Source organism: Halyomorpha halys, unplaced genomic scaffold, assembly GCF_000696795.3.
Source record: "Halyomorpha halys isolate HHAL.00 unplaced genomic scaffold, Hhal_1.1 Scaffold389.1, whole genome shotgun sequence".
Classification (NCBI taxonomy): domain Eukaryota; kingdom Metazoa; phylum Arthropoda; class Insecta; order Hemiptera; family Pentatomidae; genus Halyomorpha; species Halyomorpha halys.
The window spans coordinates 319,804-337,303 of record NW_027109532.1 but is presented as its reverse complement, the minus strand read 5'-3'; the positions used below and the strand labels follow the sequence as shown (position 1 = coordinate 337,303).

Below are 17,500 nucleotides of genomic sequence, written 5' to 3'. Positions count from 1 at the left end.
GGCTTTTGAGGTTTGGGAATCATTTTGATTATGGATAATTTCCATGGGTCAGGAAAGTAAGTGGATCTGAGTACAGCATTATAGATGTTATCAATTATTAAAAAAAAAAATGTACCTCTTACATTAACCATGTAAGACCCACCAGGCCGATCTGTATTATATTAAAAAAAAATACGGAATATATATCGTAAATCGCGAAATTAATCAGTTTGTACCTACCGTCCACAAAAATGGGAGTAATAATTGACAGAAATATACTGCTTCGCAATGAAGCGAATATGGTAGAACACTTTGCAAGTAGTATAGTATAAAGGGTATTTGAGGACGTAGAAAAAAAATTTAAATAATGTAGAAACCCAGTCATATATGTTTTAATTAATATAGGCAATAGATTAATTTTTAATTTCAGTTTTAAAAAGTAATATTTTTAATCTGTTTACCATTAGAAGGAAAACACTTTACACCATGATGGTTTCATACGTAGATAATCCCAGAAACTGTGTGTATGAGAATGAAAGTAGGTCTGACTCATTCCTTGAGTGAGCTCTAATGGATTTGTAAAATTATTGATTATTTAATCAGTACAAATTATAACAAAGAAAAAATTATAGCTATGCATTTACTTTTTTTCTTAGCGAGGGGTTCGTTCTAAAAATAGCGTGTAGTGGCTTTAGCTTGACCGGTATTATCAGATCCCGAGGAAACTACTTGACTTGATCAGGATAACTGGGGATCGATGCGAAACTAGGCCATCCTCATGGGACCCGTCTTCTCATCACATGTATCCTCTTACCTGATCAATATGTTACAATGATCACATTCAAACAATTTATTTGACGAATTTACACAAACAATAATAATAAAAATATATATACATACACCTCTATACCTAAGATCGTTATAAAAACGTAACAAATACATTTTTTTATTTATTGCTATTTACAACTGTGCGATCATACACATACATTCAGTAAATTTGATTTTAGTTTATAATGGAGCGATTCTGGGATGTAGTGAAACTATCCATTGGTAACACTCTAATGACGTTTTTATATTAGAGATATAAAATGGTCTCGTGGCCATCTTGTTTTCAGGCGCCTCGGAGGTTTGTCAGGAATGGAAGAGGAAGCACGGTTAGAAACTTGTGGGTTTGGGTGGTTAGGGAGTTTATAATAGAAGGAATGACATCTGGTTCGGGCAAGATTGGTTACATATGGAACATTAAGGTTTTTATGTATGATTTTATTTGTGACAAAGTAAGGAGCATTGAGGATTTTGGATTGGATACGAGAGGAAGTCGAAGGTTTAGTAGAGCTCTAAATCTCAACTCGCCTTATTATTGTCATGTCGTTCAGTCTTTTTTAGTTTTGTTAAACTAAACTAACTTAAAAGTTTAGAACTTTTGTCTAGTAAGTGTTGTAATAGTCGGAATCGACGTGCAGTTTCCGGTGTTTTATGTCTTGTGTGAGGATTCCAAGTTATTTTTTTAAGATAAAAAAGATATGAGTTTAATCCACTTTTGTCCAAACTTGTAGTATTGTAAATCGGAGATCAGTGGTAAGGTGTGGTAAAAGTGTGTAAATGAGATCAGCGGATAACTGTGCTATTAACTCCAAAGAGCCCGGGTTCGAGTCCGGCCGTGACAAATAATTATTTATTCAGTTACTGTAGCCGTGAGTAAACCCTGTAGGTTCGGGGGCGCTCCAGGGTACACCCAGCTTCATAAATATGGAAAAAATCTGGCGGTCAAGCAAGATTCTGACCAAATTACCTCTTTGCACAACCGGTCATCTTGTAACAGTACTTCCTTACAAAGAGTACTGCATCCCTGACCCTTCTTACGTTGTAGCAGTACAGATTTATTTTTTATTATATAGGTATATACATTTGTTTTCAGTACTTTTTATACATTTTATTTGACTATATTGTTGTTGTTATTATTATATGGGTGGTAGACCACGGACGTCTAAGTCCTCGCGCGATCTATTAGGAAATAACATCGCGCGTTTCTTGACGTGTTTTTTTTTTTAGGGTGGCTTCGTCACTCCCACGCGTATTTTTTGTGAGTGAATGCCCGGGAGGGAGGTTGTGAGTGAGTTTTGTATTATTTTATGCTTGAAAAAACCCCGGGTGGGACCGGGACTCGATCTGACAACCTTTGGGTTGGTAGACTGGCGCGTTGTCACGCTGATACTGCTCCCAACAATATAATATTGTTATTATATAGTAAAATTAAAAAAAATGTTCAATATTCAAAATTAATTCCCAAATATAAATGCTTATAGTCGCGTTCGGTCTCTTCACCGTCAGGATTTTATGCATAATTCATAAAATATACAAATTTTATATGTAAACTTAATAAAAAATATTGTTGTACTCTGGGAGGACTTGAGTAGGTGATTCATTGGTCCAAAAATGGAGGGTAGGTTGAATCTCGGGAGTCCTTTAATTCTCTAGGTGTTCTGTAGGTGTGCTGCCCAAATACATCAGGTTACAATTGATATTATCCTATCAAGATTAGATTTCTTCCAGTTCGGCAAAGGTAAACGAATTAACGAACACACAAAACAGTGAAGACTTTGAACAGTCATCGAAATTTTAAATATACATCTTGCAAACTAGGAAAAAATAGCACAGGGCTAATTTAATTAATCTCTAATGGTTACTGTGCCTAATCCTTAGTGAATAAACGATGAACATAGCTGAGGGATATATGGAAAAATTACAAGAGTAGGCTACTGCCAAAAAAGAAGAGATGAATGGGAATTTTAAAAAAAAATATTTTGATGCAAAGAAGAGTATTATAGATTCATTGGGCATAGAGGGAGGAGGAGTAATGGAAGATTAGTCAGATTTAAGTAAGTTGGATAGAAGGCGGAATCCAAAAGGAAGAGTGGGATATTCTAGGAAACGTTTGTGATCATGGGAATTGGTCCGAAATAAACAAGGACAAATGATGGCCTGCGGTGGAATGACAGTTTAGGTTCGATTGTCGCTTCCCTTAAACATTAATCCTTTAAGCAATGACAAATTAGATACATACTGGTTTCCTACAAGCCTTGGTAGAGCAAACGAAACTGCGTACATTTAAATATTCCCAGCTTCATCAGTTGCCGATTATATTTCCTATTTGAGATGGTATCATAGATATACCATTATAGTTTAGAAATTTTTTTTATAATAATAATTTTGCGTTAGCTTATGTGATATATGTATAGTACCTTTCAATCCTTACAGACAATTGTACCAACATTGCAGTTATCAGAGCTAGTAGTGCTAGTATCTTTAAGAGGTGTAGAGAGTTGGCATTATTTGATAATGAATGCTTCCACAATTTACAAATAGAAATAAAGATTCGTCAGTTCTTATGTTATAGATCTAACTATCTAAGTGATTTAAAACTCGAGTATACGTGTCATATTGTCAATGCCGTTAGGAGGTCAATCAATGAAACTGGAAAATGATGTTAAATGAAAAGTCGTCAAGTGTTCCTACACCAGACACCCCCCCCCACCCCTTAAAAGCTTATAATTCAATTACCTGTAACAGAGACCTCGATTAAGCAACCAAGTAAATGAGATCGATCGTTAAGTTTCATTTCACACGCGCTTATATAGAATAGCTTCATGAGTCTAACAATCAAACATTCTTAATCAGCTTATAAATATCTCAAGTATATTTTATTTTCATAGATATAAAAAAAAAAAACTCACCTTCAGCTTCAGAGAAAAATATGTAGAATAGAAAAGGGGTGACGCGGTGTGCGGTGGCTTCGTATTTAATTGTACCAGTAGGACTCACCTGAAAAATAAATACCCAACATGAGAAATATGATAACATGTTTCAAGTAGTTAACAAGCATTCTGCTCGTATACTGTTCAACTATGATAAGAGACCTTGTAAAATCACATATCGCATAAATATTCTGGGAATTAAGCTCTGATTCACGTTTTGAATGATACAGGGTTGCGTGTAAACAGAAGAACGGACGTTTTTCTTGAAATGAATAAAGACGGTCTATAACTCAAGTGTTCCTTCGAATAGAGCACTCCACAACATGCAAAGCTTTTTCTTCCATTACAATCGCCAAGTAGATTGTAGGGTTTCAAAGAGGACTTGAAGAAAAATAAAGGATTGCCTCTTTTCCATTTGTCCAAGAGACCGTTGATAAGGGAGATGGATTAAAAATTCCGAGATATGAATTCACAATCGTAATCAAAAGGAATCTAAAAACCTAATCTGAATTTTTAATTTGAACTTTAATAAAAAAGGGGGGACAATTAAAAACCCCTAATTGAAATCGTGATTATTGTATAATTAATAATAACGAATTCATACAACAAAAAAATAATCATATAAAATCCGATGAACTATTGAAGTGTACTCAGTTAATAAATGTTTTCTCTATATTGTATTTATATATCATACTTATATATAAATATATTTTAAATATTAATGATAATAATATTAATTTTGATCTATATAATTTATTTCGATTACTTGTTTCTTTGACTTTTTACAATATGCATCGATTAATTTGAAACTATATGAATCGATTGAATCGAATTGATATATCATACTAATTTTCATATATGTCCAATTTGTACTATAATAAGGTTAGGTAAATAAAAATAAAAATTAAATCTGACTAAAATTTATATATTATAACAAAAAAATAATTGGTAATAAACTTTAATATTATAAAATCAATTATATTAATAAAAAATCGTAGTATTCGATTGTTTAATATTTAAAAAATATTATATAAGCTTCTTTTCGATTCCAGGTAATTATTAGAAAAAAAAATCTTCGTAATAAAAATAAAATAAATTAACGTTAATATAGAAAAATAACGTAGTATACAACAAAAAAGTGATGATACTTGTTTTTGAATTTCTCCTAGTATTTTCATCCGTTAAAGTCGAATTTGTTCTTCATTTATTTCTGATAAATTTTCACATTAACAAGAAACTGATTTAATTGATTTCATTATCAATCACTACCATGTTTATTTAATCAAATAACAGTAAATGAAAAGTATATATTTATAAATAATTCTTTTTTAAAATAAGAGAGGAAACTGCTCGCCGATTCCGACTATTACTGCACTTACTAGACAAAAAGGACATACGTAGTTGAGCTTTGGGACTCCACAAAACCATCGAATTCCTTTCATATCCAATCTTTACAATCCAAACTCTTTAATACTTCTTACTTTTTTTTACAAATTATGCCATCTACCAAGACCTGAGTGTTCCATATTTTGCCGATTTGGCCAGAACCAGATACCAATCCTTCCATAATAAACTTCCAAACCACCCAAACCCACTTGTTTCTAACCTGGCTTCTCCTTCATAACCTGATAATCCTCCTTGGCGTCTAAAAAGAAGATCGAGATATTCTCCAATAGAAATGTAATTAGAGTTCTATTATTAAGTAGATTCTCTATACGTCTGTATCATAACTAACATCAAATTTACTTGCATATATTTTTAATAAAGTTGTATATATAAATAAATAAATTAAAATAATCTTTAAAATTTTTGTTTAGAAATTTATATTCATCTCAAATAAAGTATTTTAAACATTACATATTTTATTATATTTTTATTTATATGAGCTCTGACGCCCTCACTTAGCAGCCACTACCTCATTCCCATTCTCTACAGTTTTTCAAACCCTCAGATGGAGTTCTTCGGCTAGCTTCACAATTTAAGGTGCGATCTTTGTTTGTCCTAGCCTCAGAATCTTTTAGATAGAACATATTTTACATAAGCATTGTTATTTTTTTCATGATTATTATAATTTTCTTTATTTATATATTGTTTGTTTTCTTCTTATTTAAAATTGTGTTATGAATGGTTACTTTCATCATTAATATACTTTAAATGTAGCAGATTGTTGAAGCAATATTACTGGCTTATATTTTGTAAGGACCAACTTGGAACTCTCACACAAGACTGAAAAGACAGGAAATTATACGATACCAACTATTACAGTACCTACTAAAAAAATGGTCTAAACTTCCAATCCATTAGAAAAGTATAGAAATCGGTAACATATGGAATATTGAGGTCCTGATGGATGATTTGTGACAAAGTAAGGAGCATTAAGGATTTTACGAAGGATTTTGGACTGTAAGGATTGGATTCTGGAGGAATTTGATGGTTTAGTGGAGCCCCAAAGCTCAACTCCGAATGTCCAGATAGGCCTTATAATAGTCATGTAGATTAGTGTTTTGTAATGGATTGGCTATTCAGACCGTTTGTCTAGTAAATGTTGCAATAGTCGGAATCTACGAGCAGTTTCTTTTTTTTCATAATTTAAGTTTTAAAGAAAATAGACTAATGATAAATAATTTGACAAAGGCAAAATGACCAGCAATTATCTTGATTACCAATGTTTTGTGATAGTGTAATAAGATCCTTTAAAAAGGCCGGAATGGCTGAAACGTTCGAATGTTAAGATAATAAAAAAGTGTTGAGACCAAATGGATGTTTTTTTATGACATACTATGTTTTAGAGTGGAGCATACTGGTTAATGATCGTCATCGATTCCGTTGTTTCTGTTCAATGAAAGAAGGTGGGTAAAGAGAACACGATTTCTTTCTTATGTTCTCAAGGGCTTATTCTTTCAAATATACGCTTTAGACATGAAATTCTCGATAAATGTGGAACGTTTGAAAACAAGTGCACCACACGAAAAAGCGGCTTCGTTAACTCCAAGTGTGCTGCTTTCGTTTGCCAGTCGAGATAAAAAGCAGAGAGAAGAATAGATTTGCCCCTCTTGAATTAATAAATTGAAAGAGATAACCGTGACGGGTTGGCTTTATTGAAGTGCTGTTTCTTCTAAACTAGCTCCAGTGGCCTGAGTCGGTCGGTAATTGGACAAAAACGATTCTATAAATACAGTACGCTGTTGAGTAAAAGTAAACTCCCGCTCATTCGACGCATCCTCGCTATTCGTGACGCGATTTGGATCCGACATTATCGAAGAAAGGCCACGACCCAGAGCACCGGAAAGTAACACTCAAAACGGACCGTGCCTTTCAGAAAAACAATATATTTTTTATTAAAAAAAAAAATGGAACCAAGAACAATATAAATAATTCAGCAATCAATAAGAAATTTTATAGACGCAATTCCATAAACAGCTTATCTGAAGATATACAGAAATCAATTAAAAATTACGATGTAGATGACTTTATGTTACAGATCCAATAATAAAATTAAAAATTATTATTAGAGAAGTTTGTCGGGGGGTGCGGTCAGCAACATAAGCAAGAACAACATAAATAAACAAAACCATATTTATTTATTTAATGCCGACGTTTCGACCTGAGTTTCAGGTCTTCATCAGGGCTATAGAACAAAAGAGATAACAACAACATTTAGAGAAACATACAATTGAAAAGGAATAGTATTCAAAGAAATTTGGAATTGTACAAAATATTGAATTGAATCATAAATGATAAAAAATTGATAACTGATAATTGAATAGTAAAAAAAAAATGTTTTTAATTGATTGAAAATCGTGGAATTAGATGATATAAGATAGGTAAGAATATATGTATAATATAAGATCTGCAAGTATCCCCGACAAACTTCTCCAATCATTAATCTACGGTCAACTATCTACACCTCATTAAAAATTATTATAGTAAATTGAAGGGCAAAATAAATTTAAAAAATCAATCACCATTGATATATTCAAATTCTTGGCTTACATTGTCCAGCTATACATATATAGGTGAAACTAAACAATTTATGGGTGATAGAATGATATAAGAAACAAGGAGAAGGATTCCAATAAAACAGCACTAGTATAGGAAGCATCTAAAAACCAACATAAATTCGATTTTGATAATTTAATAATTTTTCAAAAAGAAAAAAAATTGTTCAAAGGATTTATTATTTTTTTAAATTTACTTATTGACTTTTACAACCGTATTATTTACATAAAAATACATCTAGTAAATTTGAGGTAAGATCATAATGGGGTGATACAGGAATGTAGAGAAGCTACCCATTGGTAGCGCGTATAGAAATATTATTATATTTCTACATTTGAAGGTCTCGAGCCCATGTTCTTTTCAAGCGCCTCGGAGAAAAGTCTGGACTAAAAGAGGAAATGAGGTTAGAAACCTGTGGATTTGGGTTAGTGAGTTTATAATAGGATTGATATCTGGTTCGGGCTAGATCGGTTACATATAGAACATAAAGGTTTTATTTGTGATAAAGTCTGGATTTTGGTCTGTAAGGATTGGATACGAAGGAATTCCAAGGTTCAGTGAAGCCCCAAAGCTCAGATAGGCCTTATTACAGTAATGTAGATACTTCTTTTGTAATGAATTGGAAGTTTATACCGTTGATCGAGGGAGTGATGTAATGGTCGGAATCGACGTGCTGTTCCCTGTCTTTTCAGTCTTGTGTGAGGATTCCGAGTTTGCCGTTTGAGTATATGTCAGAAAATATCAATTACAGTGATTTTTAAAACAGACAAGAAATTCGAAACAACATTATACAGAAATTTCAAGTAAAATTAATTTATGAATAATATTGTCAAATTATATATTACTAATTACTATTACCTTTGATATGGATTTTAATTTGAAAAGAAATAATAATTTGGACCAAAATACAGTTTGAATTAAATTAATTATATGCCTGATCTTTGAAAGGTTAGAAACAATTTATGATAGTAGATTGATAATAGTGTTAATTTATAATTAAAAGTTTTAAAATTTAATGGAAAAGTGACAAAATAAGTAATTAAACATAAGGGAAGGCAAGCTTATTAATAAATTAATATTATTTTTTGTTTCTAAGGGTGATTTGACTGAAAATTCCTGGGCAGAATAATCTACAAAAAAGTTTTTAAAATATGTGATGTAAATTTATATTTAAGGTATGCTAATTTTTTAATAATAATGTGTTTGTTAAAAACGAACGTATAACAAAATTTATTATTTAATAGATTATCCTTAAGGATGGCCAGGTTGGTCGTTTACTGATATAATAAAGAGTGTTTTGAGACTTAACTTGAATACTTTTATTCAATACAATTAGAATTATTTTATTCAAACAATAAAAATGAACGTTCTAGTTTTAAAAAATCAAAGAATCTATTAAGCAAGTATCAACAGAATCCTGTTTATCCGAAATAATGTGACGAAAGCTATTCTGATCCTGATAAGAGATTGTATTATGATCATTAAATGAAAATAAATTTATTAAAATAATGCGAAACAAAACTTTTTTCTTTATGTATACAACCAAAGCGGTGTGCTGATTTACAGTTAAATATTAAAACATGAGAAAACTCGAGTTACTAACTGTAAGAATCGATTATGCACAGAATTATTATTTTAAATACGTATGTGTGCCCTTACATGGTCAGTATTGATTTAATAATACCACGATTCGTCAATATATTGACCGTCTGAGAGGTATATAGAATCAATAATATTAACACGTTTCATGTTTTTACCACGTTAAATAATATTGAACGATTAAGATGGACTTAATGAGGAACAAAAAGTAATAAAAGGAAGGCTTTTTCGAAGACCTTTAATTACATTGTTAGGGGTAGTTAAAAAATACAAACCCTTCACGTTTAAAAATTTTTCATATTTTTTATTAACTATGACCATATGAGCTACGAACCAGTTTTTAAAAATTATATTGGATTTAAGATAAATTCACATTTGTATTTAAAATTAGAGCAAATAACTGTAAATTTTACATTAATTTATTTTTTTTTTTAAATCAGTTCACTAACAAAATTTATATTATATATACTTCTACAGTTAATTAAATTAGTTTTACAGAATTAAATAATTTATACAATAGATATTATTTTTTTCAAATTTCGACAAAATATATTATGAACACATCCGTTGGAATTAGATTACTCGATATGGAAACTAAAAGTTCCCTCATTCGATTTTCATAGTTATCACAATAACACACCTATAGATCAGGAAATTAAAAATATCCTTTACACATTTATATTTAAAACCAAAAATCTTATTCCCTGCTGAGTTTTCTAAAAAAAAAAAAATGTTTTTACGCCAATAGGGATTACTGGAGTGTTCGAAATACCAAAGTTCGGATAACCGAGATTATACTGTAACACTATTTAGGAATTCCGTTTTAATTAAATTGAATTTAATTTGAAGTGAACTAGATTAATTATATTATTTGAGATGCAAAGGATTCTATAACTCATTATAGTGACCAAATAATTTTTATGAGTTTGGTTTCTCTTTTGATTTAAAATTCAGAGGCTAATTTGTACTTCCTTCTTTAAAATTAATATTTCTTTATACAATTAATTCTATTATAGTAATTAATTTTACAATAAATAAACTAAAATATTGTTTTATTATTTTCTTATAATATATATCATTACATTGAAAATCAGTTTAGATATTTTAAAACACATAATTCAGTATGTAACAGTGTACCGTGTGTTATTGTTCAATTTATTTTTCACTTTCAATCTCAATTGGAAATTTTACTCTATTCAATTTTTTGTAATTTGAATCTAGGAAAAAATGAGAAAAAAAAGTAATGATAATTTACTAGTTTTTTTTATTTTTGATATCATTTTAATATAAAAATAAACAGTAACACGATATTGTAAATTTTAATTCGGTTTCCACAGGATATGTTCCTATTTGAATGTGAATTTCATTCAAAACAATTTGTTGTAAATAAGTAATACATATACCATGCAATTTAAAGAGACCAAAAAATATGAAATTACTATTTGAGTTTTTTTTTTTTTTTTACATAAGGTCAATCAAGGATTTCCAAAAAAGAAATTTCGTTTTTTAAATAATTTATTTGTCTCTTGTATTATATGAACTATACTTATATATCTATGCTAAAATAATAATAAAACATTATGTTTTAGTGCTTAAAAGTTTTTTTTATTTTAAAATTCCATTTCTGTGGCTGTTTTTTGTGCTTGTTGATTATTTTTATCATAACTTGTATACGATATCAAATAATCTTAATGATGATGTAACGATACCGCAAATATGACATATTATGTATCATCCTTCAGCTGGTTCATAACTTGTTAAGATTCGGAACGAAATTTTCTATTTTACTAAATAGCGCGGGTATTGCTCTAGGAAAGCAGGAAGAGTTAGCAGTGGCAAATGTTAAATATAATCCGAGATGTTCGGAAAGATATTTTTAGTAAAAGGCAGGGTCTGCTCATTGTTGATTCTCAGCCAAAACCCCGCCAGACCAGAAACCTAATTTATTCGGAACACCGCCGAAATTCATAGAGCCAACCGAAAATAGTATATGTTGAGAAGTTTGACTTTTCTCAGACAGCGAGGTCGAAAACATGACGTGCGAATCTAGTGAAAGTTTTTGTCTACTTTGTTTTCGTCTCTTGAGTTGGTCATTTCTTGAAAAATGGTAGTTTACAAGGAAAGGTGTAGGATGGGCGTTTGAACCTGCTACGTTGACGTCAGAGAACTGGTATATACATATAATATATAGAACATGTTGGATGTCTCAGATATAGTTAAGTAAATATAATATATATATATATGTTGCCGTACGCGCATCACACATTAATTACCACCCTGGAGGGTAAAAATTTCAAATACATTTTTTTAATTTTTATGTGGCTATAAAAAATCATATTTAGGATTCTTTGAGGTGAAAATAACGAATATCAACTTTTTTCCTGCAAAGGATAGAATAATTAAACAAAATATAACAAAGAACATATGACTGCGATCGGAAGAGATCGGACACGCTCGGTTGTCTCCAATTTTGAAGTCTAAACTCGATTTCTCCTTTAGTTAATTATCGAATTCCTCATAGTTCATATTTATACTTATGATATTGCTATTAACAATGCGAAATTGGTAATTATTTCCAAATAAAAAAATTAAAGGAACTTTAGAAGAATTTTTTATTAATTCAATATTTAGGCCCCATAAAACTCTTTTAATGATAATATGACCTAGCTGATATTGATGTTCACTTGATTTTATATTGATAATATAATAATCAAAATTGTTAGAGTCGCTTTTGAGAAATTCGAAAAAAAATTATAACAATTGATTTTATTTATAATCTATAAATTATTCTGTTTATAAAGTAACAGTAGTATTTATCGTTAATGTTACTGGAACATTCTTGGAAAACATATGCCCTAGATATATAATTTCAGTTTCGTACGACGTTTTCAACGAATATTCTCATTTTAAGGTCCTCTGGAATCGAATTAACCAAAGCTCCCAAAATCCTCTGCGTGTATGTGTGAAAAGTTATATGAACCTGAAATCACGTTCCTATGTAAATGTGTATGCCAGGGATGTGGCGACGAATGTTTCCATATAAAATGACTTCTCCAACCTATTCATATGAAAATGAGATTTATCCGTATTGTTCTTTATTTTTGCCCTTTTTCTGGATCCGTTGCCTACAAATCGTCAAAAGTCCCAAAAAATTGCAGGATGGATAAAAAACCATAAATAGGGTCGTGCCTTAATAGGAAGAAATAAACCACTGCAGTTTAGAAAAAAAAAATGTTATTGTTTCTGTAATATAAAATTTTATTTAAATAAATAATTTAATTTTTATCCATTTTAGTCTCAGCACATTTTATTTTCCTTACAAGTCCGATGTTTCGGCCAATCCGGCTATCCTCAGAGACAATCTACCACAAAACAGCTTTTATTACATGTATGATCCTCAACGATTCAAAATACTTAACAATATTATTTATAATTTATCTTTTATTTAGTTATAATTTATTATTTATTAATAAATTTATTTATAATTTAGCTTAATACAATTTTTGAACTAAATGATTTAATAATTTAACTTCATTAGGAAAACATATTTTTTGTTAATAAGTATATCCTACATTATGTTTAATAACCTAATTAGTCAATTTTCACATTACAAACCAAAATTAAAAATCATTTGTCACAGCCACTATTTGTTAAAACTTAATATGTTTACCTAATTTTTAATGTTTCATAGAAATTGTTTTTTTGACCTGGGCAGAATAGCCTGCACGAAGTTGAGTTATTGAATCATTTAGTTCAAAAATTCTATTAAGGTAAGATGAATTATAAATAATATTGTTAAAGTATTTTGAATTGTTGAGGATCATAGATTTAATAAAAGCTGTTTTGTGGTAGATTGTCCCAGAGGATGGTCGGTTTGGCCGAAACGTCGGACTTGTAAAGAAAATAAAATAAGTGGAGACTAAAAAGGATATAAATTAAATTATTTATTTAAATAAAATTTTATATTACAGAAACAAGAACATTTTTTTTTCTAAAACAGTTTTTCTTTGTCGCACTCCGTCTTATATTCTTTAATCAAAGGTCAGAAGAATTGGTTTTATTTATTGAATTTAAGGTCAAATACAACATACAGTTGCATAGATCGCTACATTACACAGCACAATATAGAATCATATTGGTTAAGCGCAAGTATACATTCTAGAGAATGTTGGTAAGTATTCGTATTATATGTGTATAAAAAACATGGAATCAATGAACCTCCTTTTCTATCGAGCTGTCTTAAAATACCAATAAATAATCGATTTATTTGAAAAAATGTTTTAAAAAATGTTAAAAATGTTAGCAGTAGTTGTTTTCTACTGCTTTGAACACTAAAATCATTTGTTGCTAGTAAAATTTATGTCAACATAAAATTTCAAAAAGCTAACATTAACCAATAAATAACAAAACAAACACAACGCTATCTTCTTGTGCAATTATTTTCTTGCCAACCTTATACATTAAAATGTCCAAAGAATTCAGGAAAAATCTTCAGTACCTACAGTTCAGTGGAAAACCACCCCCATTCAGAAGCTAATGGGAAGCGATACGCTATTTAACATGTCTCATGAGCATGCAAAAAGAGGGGGAAAGAGTTATATTTAGCGGTAACAAAAGACATTGATCTGGATGCTCCTGACAGATATCGATTAGAGAAGGAAAAACTATTTTTAAGCAAATGTCTAATAACCCTACTCTCATTCTAAGCAAAAATGATGCTAAGAGGTGGGGATTTGGCCACGCCCCTTGAAGGCAACTCCATATTGAAGTTAATAGGCTTTCACACAAAATATTATATATATCAATAATTGACCGTATAATTTCAAATAATGTAGTAGATGGTCAGAGTTGCGGTCAGAAGAGAACAAAAATAGTTAACATTTAGTTTAACAGCGTTAACTATTTTTGTTCTGCTGTGACCGCAACCCTGACCATCTTCTTCATTATTTGAAATTATACGGTAAATTATTTATATATATAATCTTTCAAAAAGTACGTCTGTGGGATATCGTTCTTATTTCTTTAACACAACCCTGACCACGTTCAACATTTAAAAATAGTTTAAATCTCTTCGAAAGTGATTAGTGGAAGCCTTAAGGAACAAGGTTTGGTCAACAAACTACTGAACCAACAAACTACTGAACCAACAAATTACTGGATCAATTTGTAAATATAGATAGGGTGGAAAACAGTTTTGTCGCGATAGAATATCATTTTTTTTTTTATTTGTTTCATAAAAATATTGATTTTTATTTGTTACTTGCTCTTTTATATTAATCTAAAATATTTTTAAGAAGTATAGTCTATTAGAGTTAACTATGATCATAAAATAAAAGGTTGGACCATAAATTTTGATTGGTAGCAGTGACGAGTGATAGATAAGTTCAGGACTCCAATGTTTCCGATGGGTTACGACAAAAGGAGGGCTTATTTGCATGGATATGTTTGTCCTGATATTAATCCTTTAATGCTGCAATCGTTGTTTGAGTGTTGAATTGTGCTATAGAATCATTTGTTTAACAAGAAATCCATCATCGTAGCAATAACACACGTGTCAACATCAACGAATCAACAAATGCAGTAATTACGTTCTTTCACTGTAGAGGGTTTATTGATATATCAATACTATACCTGTAGAAATAGGATTTATTAATTATGTGAATAAAATTATTGTAGAGTAAGATATGAACATTTTCATACGTTAGAAAGAAAAAGTTCAAATTAAACCCTTTCCGTCTCAAACGTGATGTTTCTGAAATTACCAATATTCTTTTCAAACAAATTTATTATTAATTAATTGTCACATTATTAGTAATATAATTAATCATAGGTATTTTTATTCTAACAGCATAGGTTTTTAATATTATTGCATTTTGCTGCATACATTGGAAATGAGTCATATCTTGACAAAAGTTTGATATGTCAGGAACTATTTGACGTAGAGATATCTGTTTAGGCTCAATCTGAAACTATTTAAGCACAATAGCTGAAATAAAGTAGTTCATAATGCTTATTTTCCTATGGATAGTAGATTTCACGATATTTGCCGAAATATCTTCACAGAATGATTTTTTCTCTTTTTTTTTTTTTTTTTAGAAAACATTGGATTTAGAAAAGCTGTATCTCAGCAATTATTAAACGTAAATAACTCTATTAGTGCCCAAGTTGAAGCTTATTAAACCCACTATTAATTAATTGCTGATATTATTTAAGCTAATTACAATAATTTAGGAGTTATTAGTAATAAACATAAACATTTACCGCGGCCATTTTGAAAAATCAGCGATATTAGGTCTACGGACCCTCAGTGAGTAGTAACATTATAGTTTTCAAACGTTTTTTTATTAGAATCGGTCGAAACAAAAAAAAAAAAATTTACTTCTATGTACATCTAAATTGTATGTTATTTTTATTGAATTATAAGCATATAATAAGAGCTACCAAATGGGTAGTTTCTTTACAAGCTATCATATGTTTTAATTCAAACATCATATTTACTTATTTTATTTAGGAAATAACCTGTAAATTTTAGTTAATATTAAACAAAAAAATACTCTAATAATGTAAATTAATCTAAACATAGACGATGGCCAAAGGGGCGGATAAGGCTAACAAATAATATTTAAAAAAAAAGTAATGAATTGACGTTTCGGCTCACAATGTAACAATATAAGAACATAACACTTTTCATCTCCATTCTATTTTGTTTTCGTAGCCCTGAAGAAGGCCTGAAATATCGAACGAAACGTCGACATTAAATGAATATTATGTTTATTGTTTTGTGTTAATATTGAATACCTTACACTTTTCTCCGTAATTATTTATATGGCCAACTACTAAATATAATATAACTACTATCCTGTTGTCTTCACTATAACTAAAAAAATATGAATGTGATATCTTCACCATTAATTTGCAGGGTCAGATACATAGAACAAAATCACTAATCGTATAAAAAAATGTTTGTTCAGTTTATTTATATATCCTCCACTTTTAGTAAAAAGAATGAGTTATTTGAGTCAATTCTTTGGATTTTCTTCAGCCATTTCGCCTGTCTGCGTCATTCCTTTTTCATTTCTTAAATGGTTCCACTTAGTCTTTCAACCAATTCCCCAAAAGCAATTCATTTCTACGGTAGTTATTGCGTTCACTACAGAGTTAAGAGGCAAACCACTATAAAGATATAGAGTTTAACATAATTACCCAACTTTTGCCAAAACATTTTCGGTTTTGATTATGTTGCCACCTATATTCTGCTCAAGTATTCCAATCAATCATTGTCCCAACTTAGGGGTAATTTCCATTTCTATTCAGTTACAGAAATAGTTAGCTAAACCGGTTATCTGACCAGTTGTCCTGGAGTAGATTCACGATATACAGTACACCTCATTTAGGAATATGAACAGAAGAAGACTTCTAAATGTGTTCAGTATAGTTTATTGCGTTTTAAGAACTTTGTAAATAAATTTAATTATCTTCTCCTTTTTATAATTTTTTCTATAACAAAAAGAACTGATTTATCAGGTAACGTCCTTTAAAATTTTGTATCCCATTATCATTATAAGTATTTTCACTAGCATAGTTAATAAAATTGTATGAAAGGAGAAATGATAAATAGATGAATATAATATTAGAATATAAGAAATATATTAATATGAATTAATATATTTTTCATATGAAGAATCAGTGTTAAACACTTTGGCACCATCTGTTGGGCATTTTTGGAACTGACATCAGTTCATATTATAATCTATTTAATATTAACCATAAAAATATTAATTCTAAAATAATCATTTAACATAGTGTCTGGTTAAATATCACTTTTATTGTTTTCTTGATGATTTTTTACTGAACTCAATTATTTAATATTTTATTAAAATTGATTAATAAAATATTAAATTTTATTGCTTATTGGGTGGAGTGGTTAACTTGAATTATGTTTTAATAGCGAAGGCTGCTTTTTTTTTTTTTTTTTTGTATCTCTCAGTTTAAAATTATAACTAGTAACAAACTGATAATTTGTACATAATACTCACTTACCTTATTAAATTTATGATACCAAAACTTATAAACATAATTTATTTACAATTGGAGATTTTTTTAAAATTAGTATTTTAAGATAACATTGTTGGTTGTTTAATTCATGTATATTTCCTTCATAAACCGTA

General features: G+C 29.8%; 1 protein-coding gene across 1 annotated transcript in view; it reads right to left on the bottom strand.

Moving 5' to 3' along the window:
• Positions 1-17,500, bottom strand: part of PMCA (plasma membrane calcium-transporting ATPase 3) — a 728,428-nt gene that overhangs the window by 636,598 nt on the left and 74,330 nt on the right. Inside the window, exon 2 of the mRNA XM_067047708.1 lies at positions 3,714-3,801. The gene's annotated coding sequence lies outside the window, so the exon portion shown is untranslated. The remainder of the gene's footprint in view (positions 1-3,713; positions 3,802-17,500) is intronic.